This window comes from Rattus norvegicus, chromosome 2, assembly GCF_036323735.1.
Source record: "Rattus norvegicus strain BN/NHsdMcwi chromosome 2, GRCr8, whole genome shotgun sequence".
Taxonomy (NCBI): Eukaryota; Metazoa; Chordata; class Mammalia; order Rodentia; family Muridae; genus Rattus; species Rattus norvegicus.
Window position 1 is genome coordinate 119,845,347 of NC_086020.1, and position 8,440 is coordinate 119,853,786.

At 43.9% G+C, this 8,440-nt stretch overlaps 1 long non-coding RNA gene across 2 annotated transcripts; it reads right to left on the reverse strand.

Annotated features, from left to right (window-relative positions):
* Positions 1-763: 763 nt before the first annotated feature.
* On the reverse strand, positions 764-6,488 carry LOC108349993 (uncharacterized). Of its 2 annotated transcripts, XR_001836676.3 has the most exons (3): positions 6,290-6,483; positions 5,902-6,198; positions 764-995 (listed from the first exon to the last, which is right to left on the reverse strand). It is a non-coding gene; the product is annotated as an uncharacterized LOC108349993 (long non-coding RNA). The 2 variants fall into 2 exon arrangements; XR_010064253.1 differs by lacking the exon at positions 764-995 and having other exon boundaries at positions 5,749-6,198; positions 6,290-6,488.
* Positions 6,489-8,440: the final 1,952 nt, after the last annotated feature.

An 8,440-nucleotide genomic window follows, 5' to 3' on the forward strand; every position in this document is an offset into this window, starting at 1 on the left:
TTTCCAGGGCTAGACCTAGGGCTTGAGCAAGAGGGGACAGACAGAGCTATAAAAAAATGCAGGTTCCAGGTAGTGAAGAGCATTGGCTTCTACTGCCTTCTCCAGTACATTCTATTCTCACAATATTAAAATCCCAACAGGCTATTAAGACACAACACACAGATCCCCATACTATTCAGAAGAATGATAATTTCTCATTCAAATCCATTGGGAGAAAAATCTCTCTTCCTCCAAACAAGAAAGCACTGAAACATTGCTTAACATTAATTAAAATGTCCAGAAACTTCTGTTTACAATGAGAACATGCAGTCAAAGAACTCATAAAGAAATGTGATTTCTAGTGACGGGAAGGAGTCTGTGAACTGCCTGGTTCTAAGTTCATGCCCGGAGATGCTGTTGACTCTTCTTTCTGGAGCAGTGCTTGGGACTCAGGTGGGAGGGTGTCAGAAGGATGAAGAGTGTCCGATTGCCTTCTGCACAGCACTGTGTGGTCAGTGGGTTGCAAAGAAACATGGATTCTGTTTCCTCAGCTTTGAGGAGGGATTTACCACCAACCTGTGCTGTTGGAAAATGTGCTAGGCTTGTTCAAGGGCCCCATGTTTTAGGTTTGAAGAGAGAACAGAACAGTGCTGAGGGGTGACAGCATGTGATGCCCTCTAAAGGTCCGTGCAGCCCCATTACAAAGACATGCTTCCCACATTCACAGCCTCTGAGATTTACAAACCACAGATTCTTAGAAACCAATCTTCAACATCTATCCAAATACAATGTGAGATTTTTATTTAAACAAAAAAAAGTCTCCTCTCTGCATCTATTCTCTCAAGGGACCATTCTAAAATGATTCAAAGTTGCGAATAGCTCAGTGTTTGGGCTCACTGTCTTTGTCGCAGATAACCTTGAGGTAGGGTGCCACGCTTTGCCTGAAAGCCATCATAATGGTGTTCTCTGCACTGGAGATGGTTGCTGGAGGTTGCTAGTCCTTTCACGCCATGTTTCTGCAAAGCAGTAAAAATGTTACCAGGTCACAATAGGAGAGACAATGAGATTTTGACAGGCAATCTGTTTATTCTTCTGTTTTCAGGGCCACATTAAAGTAACGTGCATTTGGCTGAGAGAAAGGAGCCATCACTCGGTAACAGGCAGAATGGGGCCTTTCAGCTCATCCTGGAGGCTGGTGAGGTGCCCCTACTGCCCACCGATGGTGAGAAAAATGAAGCTTCCTATCAAAGGCCAACACTGCAAGCACAAAACACATCATTGGCATAAAGAAAAAATTAATATAGGCTGAAAGATAAAGAAAATGGCCTTCAAAATGTTAAAGTTAGGCAGTATATCAATGAGAGAAAAACAAAACAGTAGGAGACTTCTGGATATAGCAACACCATCTGGCCATTTTAAAGATGTCGAATATTAAGTTGTAACCCTCCAAAGAAACTTTTGAACTATTCAACATAGACCTTTGTCCTTGAACCTGGAAACTTAGCTGACATTTAAGTCATGCTCTTCTGAAATAAACTGTCACTTCAGGGGCACCTTATGTATGCCATCTCTCTCTGTTCCTGGGTTTGAGCTGTATGACCAGTTCTTCCTCCAGATTGGCAATTCTGTTCTGGAGTCATGGAGGCTCTTAAAACTCAGAAAGTTCGCTAAACTTAGGAAATTTGGGAAGTCCAGAAAGTTACATGACTCCAGAGGTCCTGCTACTAAGTTCTGAAAGCAGCAAGAGACTCCTGGGAAGAGAGGATCTTCCAAGCTGCCTGTTGGTCAGGCAGCTCCAGGTATGTAGTGGGCAGCTACTCGTTACTGTCCAGTGTGTGTTGGTGTTTAGGGACTAGGTTCTATGTAGTGTGTATTGGTGCTTTGGGTACTAGGTACTGTCCAACATGTGTTGGTGGTTTGGGTATGTTGATCTTTGGCACTAGCTCTACACAACGTGAGAGAAACAGCTGAGAAAACAGACCTAAGGAGATCATGCCCAGGATGGGTGGCATGGCTGAAATTTAAACACAAGCTCCTGACTTCAAGTCCATTCTCCTGCCTCAGTGTCTCCTTATAAACCTGCATCTGAAGATTAATCCACAGGGGCAGCCACAGTCTGCAATGCCCAGCGAGAAGCGAAAGGCGGGATCTGCTGCTCAAAATTCACCAAGGACTTGAAGACAGAAACAGCAGATCTGGATACCCAACAGGAGATCTGAGTGTGAAGGTCTGTGCTTCAGTTACTGACTGTAGTCCCATGAAGGTGAGCCTGCCAGATACAAGGTTGGCTGAAAAGAACAGAAATATCAAGGGACCATACCTTGTGCAGGTTCCAGTCACCCGCATGCTCAGATCTTTGACCACTGGCGGTGAGTGGGGCCAGGATGAGGCATGGGTAAAAGCCAGAAGGAGAGAGCATGACAGCAAAGCACAGTGTCGCCACCACACCTAAGTGTCCAGTCACATGGACTCAACATCAATACAAGGAGGCCATCATCCTGAGTCTAGCCTGGCCTGGCTAGAGTCTAACCTGTGGCCACCTTTAGCTATACCTTACATCCCCTAAAGACAGGTAACTAGAAAAACACCATGGGAAACCATCCTAAGCATATAGGTAGTTAAACAGCACCAAGAGGGACAATTCCCAGGAGAAACCAAATTAGAAGCATGTACGGATAAAGACTCAAGTTCCAACTAGCCAGTGTCAACAGAAGCAGATGCTCCCAGTCTCACCTCCATCACTTCCCAGAGAATAGCATGGGGTAGTGCCAACAAAGTCCTCTTGGGAACAAACTAAATTAGCGCTGGATTCATTCAGAGGACAACAGATTTTGTGACTTTAATTAATTAAAAAATAGTTTTATAGTTGCACAAAAATCATACATGTTAGCTTAGAAGACTTGAAAAACCGAATCTTGGTGGGGAAAAAATTCACTCATAATTTCACAACGCAGTGATAAGCGTTATTAAATTTGTCTTTTGGTATAATACCTTCAGTGTTTAATTTTATGCCAGCACACATGTAAGTAACTCTGATTTTTTCCTAGTTTTAATTTTACCTTATTTCTAACACTTTGGCACTTCCGTGCAGGTGTGTGATAAAGTTTAGACATTTTCACACACCCCCATTCCTCCCTCTTACCTGTTCCCCTTTCCAACAAGTCCTCATAGTGTGTGTGTGTGTGTGTGTGTGTGTGTGTGTGTGTGTGTGTGTGTGTGAGAGAGAGAGAGAGAGAGAGAGAGAGAGAGAGAGAGAGAGAGAGAGATGAATATGGGTATGCAGTTATTTCTGGAGCATAGGTAGCACACTCAGTGGCTATATCAGTGAAGAGACTGACGCACCTCTTACCACAGCCACCATTAACTGCCAAAAATCCCTCAGGGAGGGGGTGGGGCCTCACTGCCCTCCCCCATTCATGATGAAAATCTGGTGGACACAATCAGCAAGCATGGCTTTTAATATTAACAGTGTATCATGATTTTTCCCTCTTGCCGAATACTCTCCTGAATGACTTTTTAGTAGCTGCATCAAAAAATGATTCTGCAAGCTCCTTACTCTTTGGGAGTATTCATAACTAATATTAGCATCTCTTGCAATGTATATAGTTCACCAGTTGGGTACTTATTTTTGCTGCTCCTTGGAAAACTTGTTCATCTTGCATGCAATTTCTCAATTTTCATTCTAAGGAAACCATAGAAAGGGTGTCAACACTCTCTAAGTGGGTTGCTGTTACCACAGAGGCTTCCAACTGCACAAAGTGCTGAGAATAAGTGGACGATACTCAGGGAACATGTGGGAGAACGGGAGGAGAAAAATGTAAGAGCAGAGGAAGGGGCAGAGTGTTAATGAATCACTGACTTCTACACACTACCTGTCCTGTGTTTTTAGACTCTCTCCAGCTCTGATCATCTGCACAAGCCTGGATGCCACCTTTAGTCATGGTGCATAAGGGGCTCACTGGGACCCCACTCTTCCTGTGGGTTCATAGCCAGGTAACTCTTGGGGAAGAGGTCATGAAACCATAACTCTCTTGGATCTATTGAAAGTTGATGATTGTTGGAGGGGGAGAAGCAGAAAGACGTTCCTCAGTGGTATAGCCACTGGCAAATCATCCAGGTTCTTGAAAAGAATTCCTCACTCATGCTCCTGAAAGCAATCCTAATTAAACTCATTGGGGTAGTCTCTCTCTCTCTCTCTCTCTCTCTCTCTCTCTCTCTCTCTCTCTCTCACACACACACACACACACACACACACTTACACACACACATCTACACACACTCACACACACAGACACATACATACACACATAGAGACACATACACACAGTAACTCATACACATACACACAAACACACACATATACACACAGCACTCACACACACATACACACACATGCATAAACACACATGCATACACATATATACACACACAGAGACACATACACACACACAGCAACTCACATACACATACCCATACATATAACATATACACTCACACACACATAGTAGAGAGATCAATTAGCAAGAGGAGGGAGATTAGCTGGAGCGGGGAGGAGAAAAGGAAGGGGTAAATGTGATCAAAGGACAGTAGGTGTGTCTAAAATGTCACAGCAAGCCCACTGTCATGCACAGTGAATATATGCCAATAGAAAAAAAACGTTCACCTCGTTGACGAAGTATCTGGGCAGATCTCCATCGTGTTCCCACCCCTCCCCGTCGTTGGCACTTAGCATTTTTTTCTGCTCTTTTGTTATTTATTCTGTAACTGGATATTCGTCAAAAGAGAGGATGTGTAGACTCATCCTATGTGTAACCCCCAGGCCCTTGTTCATGTCAAATTCTCCATAAACAATTATGGTTCAACAAGTTCCTCAAGTCTGTGACCCCAACCACCTGCCAACTTTCCTCCATGATGGATGCGGCATTCTGTCACAGTTGAGGGACTGAAGTTAGGGACATCCCCTGAGGGGCTGGTTAGTTCTCTGGGTTATCTAGCATCAGGTGAATAAGAGATACAACTTTTGGGAAATTTAGCAGGGAAATTAGTTTTTGAGCCAGACACAGAAGCGTTGAAAGCACGAGTTTAAACTCGTGCCTTCCCAGCATGCCTTGAAATGTACCGTATGTTTTGCACTGAGAAAGTTCTTACTAGCAGAAGCGTTGCCCTTTGAAGACAGATGAAGGGGAAGCTGTCTTTAAATGGCTCTCCACTTCTTCCTAATCAAGGGAAAGGTGGTTTAAACACCTGAGAGACTTGCTCCCCTCTTCAGAGGGTTTCCGTTTCCTTGCAATGGCCTCCAATGCTTTCTCTGCTGGCAGTGTTAAATCCCATTTTGTCTTTCAGATGTACGAAGAGTTTCTTTAAATTTCCTTTTGTGACTATTCTAATCTATTTCACTAAAGCCTCCTGTATGGGCTTCCTACTTTATGCTTGCCCTGCCATGTCAATGCATTGGCCTTCGACTATGGGCTAGGTCTTCCCCCATACAGGTCTCCTACTTTATGTTAAACCTCTGTGATATGGGCCTCCTACTAGGTGCTAGGCTTGTGTTTGGAGTAGGAGGGCAAAGTAACTAGAGCATATCTCCTGCTTTTCTTATGAAACGTGCCCACATGGTCTTAAGACAACGCCCTTCAGCTCTGTAAGATGACCGAGGGAGCTTACCTGCCTTTTGTATTCTAATGTTTTTAAGCCAGAAGGGTGAGTCATTTGCTAAAAAGGAAAACACCTCTTCTTAGTACCACAAATAAAGAAGATTAGGAAACCAAGTGCGCTTTCCACACATTCCTCTGTTGAACATAGCTCAGGGGAATGAGGCTTGAGTTACAATTCCTTCCACCCAACTCCTTCTCCACAGGGAACAGATGGCAGTAGGGTCAAATGATGCTACCCCACATTCCTGGGTGCCAGCTTCTCCATTACCTAATCTCTCCAAACATCACATAATAAATAAGCATCAAGGGTAAGAAACAAACATGGAGAAAGTCTAGGTTTCCATTTCATGCAGCTATGTCTCAGACTCGGGGTCCTGGTCTCAGGACATGTCATTTTTGCACAGTCACAAATGTGGGAAGCCACTTGCACTAGAAAGTCAGTCCTAATCAATGCACTGTGATCAAGAGTGATGAGTCCAGGCAGCAGCTGTGGGCAGACTGCACTGAGTCGAATCCACTCCATTGCCAGTGATCTTGGACCATCATTTCATTGTTGAGCTTCAACCTATTGTTGTAAAAAGGAAACAGAGATGACACCTATGTCACACCACTGTGAGCTTGGATATGTGGCCTGCAGAAGAGTAAAGTTGACTCACCACAGTGACCACAGTGACACTCCCACAGAAGACATGATCTCAACATCGAGGGTGACAGTTATAACAAATCTATGTCCAATCACAGTCCTGGATCCTGTGTGCTTATATTTGAATAATTTCTGGTTAGTTTTCTTCAGGTTCTTCTTTCTTCAAAGAACCAAATTCCCTTTAGTAGTGATGTCAACATTTGTAGAGCATTCCAAAGGCATTCTAAGAACAATAAAAGTCATGGCTCACTAACTCCAGAACTGCCATCAGTTCCATTTTACAGAGAGGGCAACTGGGTGGAGGTGGCTTGTTTCAGAGCACACAGCTAACAAGATGACTGGCTGCAGGCCCACACATTGACTCTCAGCTGACAAGATCCACTCAACTCTATCATTGCAGAATGCTCTTGGCACTGGGTTTCTTCTGATCAGCCAACAGCTATCAGATATCGTTTGAGTTCCTAAATATCAGCAGTGCTAAGGGAATTATAGAATAATCTTCTAAATATCACTCCCCAGAAAGAACCAGGTGTCTTGAGAAGCCCAGGAGCTTTCTCCCCTAGCTCCCATGTTGGACTAAGAGGGGGGTACTCCTGTTTGCATTAGCCAAAGATGGATTGTGAACTATTATCTTGCCTTGTTATCTGAGCTGCTAATGGTTGAACTGCTCTTCAGATAAAGGTCTCCGCTGGATCGCCACAGCACTAATTAATCAGTTGTTAAAACAGTAGTTGATAAAGACAAGCTTACTTAGAGTCCGAATTGCCTGCAATCAGAGATAACCAGCTAAGTCCATTTCGGCAGGGAGATATGGACAGGGGTTGGGGACTGGTGGGTCATCAGCGAGCAGTGCACACTCAGGAAATATGTGCTTCCCAAGGCAGTGAAGTCAACATCAAAGTTAAAGAAATAAACATATAATTATTTCTTTAACTTGTGTTGGCAAAATGAAAATCAAACAAAACACACACACACACACAGAGAGAGAGAGAGAGAGAGAGAGAGAGAGAGAGAGATTCAAACACAGAGACTCACACAGAAAGATTCACACACAGAGAACACATACACATACAGACATATAGACACATACACTCACACAGATTCACACAGACACACAGACACACACATACAGACACATACACACCAACACACAGACTCACACACACACAAACTCTCTCTCACACATACACAGACTCACATACAAAGACTAACACACACTCACACACGAATACATACATACACACATAGACTCTCATATGCAGAGACTCACACATACACACACAGACTCTCTCACACACACAGAGAGACTCACACACTCACACACAGACACACATACTCATACACACAGACTCTCTCTCACACACACTCACACACAGACTCTTACACATATTCACACACACAAACACACTCATACAGACTCTCACATATACAGAGACTCACACAGACTCTCAAACACAGATTCTTACACACACACACACAGACTCACACATACACAGAGACTCACAATACAAAGACATCAGACAGTCTCATACAAACCCAGACTTACATACACACAGACATACAGACTTACACACACAGAAACACACACAGACTCACACAAACACTAACACACATACACACTGTACACAAACACACACAGAAACACACACACAGACAGACAGACACACACAGACTCACACACACACACTGGGTTTATGGTGGCATTTGCATCTGCATGGTTGCTGTCCTCCACTCACATTCATCCCTCTCCTTCTCACCCGGCCTTTCCTTTCCATAAACGTCCCCTCTCTGCTCTCATGTTAGATGCTGACTCTGTGTCTGAAACAAAGTATGGAAGACTTTGTCTTTTGTGTCTTCCACTTTCCTCTCCCCTCCCTTATGTGACTCTCCCCTACCCTCATTAACATTGTTCCTCTTCTATCTTGTTTCTCTGTGTGTATTAATTACCATTTCTACCTATTACAAAACCCATGATGTCTTAGTGGTCCCACTACCGTGAAGAGACACCATGACCTCACCAACTTTTATAAAGGGAAACATTTGGTTGTGGGTGGCTTACAGTTAGAAGTTCAATCCATTGACGTACCGGCATGCAGGCAGACATGGTGCTGGAGAGGAATTCTACATCTGGATCAGCAGGCAGCAGGAAGAGTGACACTGGGCC